Raw genomic sequence first — 2,500 nt, 5'->3', positions numbered from 1 at the left:
ACTTACTCTAAATGGGGACACCTAGCTTCCCTATCATAGAGTAGAAAAAAAACCGAAATCCTAACTAATTATTGTATGAACAACCCAGTGATCTAATGACATATTTTAGTAATAATAATAATAATGATAATATTAATATATTATTATTATTATCATTATTATTCTAGGCTAACAATAAATGAAAAAAAGAAATAAAGCATTGAAAGGCCTATTATTTACTACATAAAACTAAGAGCTCATGTCCCAGAGAGAAAAATAGTGATACCCACTTTGAGTGACTGGTTTCTTACATCCTACAAAAATCTTTTTTGTCTTCATTGTTTTTTTGTTTATTCACTTGTTGAACAGAAATGCACATAATTAGATGCATGCCCAATTTTGACATCGACACAAACTGTCCGTTCAAGTCCAAGCACTTGCTGTCTCAAGCTCTAGCAATAAGGTTAAAGGGAGGGTAGCATTATTTTTTTGGTGAGCGTATTTATTAAATGCAGATGTTGATCTTTACGCAATGACCAGTCTGAGTTTAGGGAGCACTTGACAATGATGTAAATATTGGCTGACTATTCCCAAATGTGAGTGATGCTAAAGTTGGGGGGAAGAGCAAGGGGACACTAGTGACCCTTATCAAAATTGTTGTGCATCTAAAATTACATGCATAAGCCTGCAATGCGAGCAAGCTCTCTCTCTGCTGGGGGATCCCTAACCCCAGTTCCTCGGAGAGCCTGGTCACAGGCTATTACATGCATTTCTTGACATATCTGTGTTTAATTCATGCATATGTGACGTAAATGGAGACTTTGAAAATGGATTGGCTTACAGGCACAAAAACTTCACGGGAAAGCTGGTCTTATATACAATGGATTTTATCAACTCCCATTCTTAATATTTGGACTGTCTATATTAAGACCAGCTTTCCTGTGAAGGTTTTGTGCCTGTAAGCCAATCCATGTTCAAAGTCTCCACTGGTCACTTTAGTAAAATTGACCATATGCATCTGTTACCGGTTGCTTGCAAGCAACATGTGCTGTACACATGTTTGCCACATGTTGTCATGTTAAAAGTGGGTTTAATGAAATCAGAGTTTCCCAAAGCATTATAGCTGTCACTTGTCACAGTAAACAGGTTAGGAGACAAAATGCATGAACGTTTCAAGAGACTGCCAATCTTCATTGCTGGAAATTTGGTTATGATTTGGCCACATATGCAAAACCACCTTGAAAGTCAAATAAGAGACCCCCATGAAAAGAGGAAAATCCTACAACATGGAATCCGGAATATGAAATATGTAATCCAGAATCTTGAATCTGAAACTGAACCCCCGAAACCCGATTGTGAAATTTGGAAACTAAAATTGGGAAAAAGAAACTTGATTTCAGTTAAAAATTAGCTACTTAATATCATGTCTAATTTTTAGTGAAAGAAAAAATTATGGTAAGAAAAAGTTATAGAATAATGCTGGAGATTCAAAAATGCAATACATTATTGGTCTTGATCAACTTGATGCAATCTCTCATGGGACAGCAAAAAAACGTGCCGCAGTGATGGTTCAAGACCTTGGTAGTCTGTTGAAGAAGCCGAACCTGATTGCATACTTCTTTTCATGCCATGACTAAAATTTGCAGGAAGAGGGCAAGATGTTGCCATTTTTAGTACATTTATTTTACTTCATGAATTTCTTCATTTAAATCATCATATTTTAAGGCTCTGGTTTCGGATTAGGGTTTCTGGATTCTGGATTCCATGTTTTAGAGTTTCCCAAAAACCAGTGGCTAACATGGAACAAGTGTACCAACTTGTATTTGCTGTTTGTACAGGATTCTTTCTTTCCAGCAGGTTTAAAACACAGGTCACATTCCACAGGTCACTTGTTACAGGTCATTGTTTTATCTACAAATTTAAGTTTAAGCACCCATTTTTTAAATTTAGTTAGCTTTTGAAGAATAATTATTGTTAGGGTTAGCTTCATTTAAATACTTTAAATTGCAATGTTTGGAGCGGTTGTCTCACTGGTAGTCTAGTACTGGTTAAGTACCTATGTTCTCCGAGTGCAATATGATTCCTCCAACTTCTCCAAAAAGGTCTTGTTGAAAGTTTTAAAACCAACGGAAAAAAAATCAAAGGCGTTGTTCAGATAGGTGCCTCTGCCCGGTTCTCGGGAACGGGCACTAGTCTGAACATAGCTTTTTGTTGGTGCCCGAGCCAAAATTTGAGCACCTGGCATGCCCAGGAACAGGATCTTGTCTGAATACGTTTTCGTCAGTTCCCGTGCTTTTCCCCATGCAGTCATGATAATGACAGCCGGTGCAAATTGGACGAAGGAAGAAATCATCATGTTGTTAGAACTGGGGTGTCTGAACAGCATCCATTGTAGTGCCCGCGCACCGTGCTGCAGAACGGGCACCTCGTCTGAACGGGGCCTATTGTCTACAACTTTGCTAATGTAAGTTAAGAGAGACGGGCAAAATTGCTGGATTTAGTTGCATGTGTTTTCAGATAT

At 37.9% G+C, this 2,500-nt stretch overlaps 1 protein-coding gene across 1 annotated transcript in view; it reads right to left on the bottom strand.

Moving 5' to 3' along the window:
• Positions 1-2,500, bottom strand: part of LOC138001855 (uncharacterized) — a 5,939-nt gene that overhangs the window by 1,776 nt on the left and 1,663 nt on the right. The window lies entirely within an intron of this gene.

The sequence above is a fragment of the Montipora foliosa genome, chromosome 1 (assembly GCF_036669935.1).
Source record: "Montipora foliosa isolate CH-2021 chromosome 1, ASM3666993v2, whole genome shotgun sequence".
NCBI classification, from domain to species: domain Eukaryota; kingdom Metazoa; phylum Cnidaria; class Anthozoa; order Scleractinia; family Acroporidae; genus Montipora; species Montipora foliosa.
Note: the sequence above shows the minus strand (reverse complement) of the source record. Positions and strands in the feature narration are given on the sequence as shown.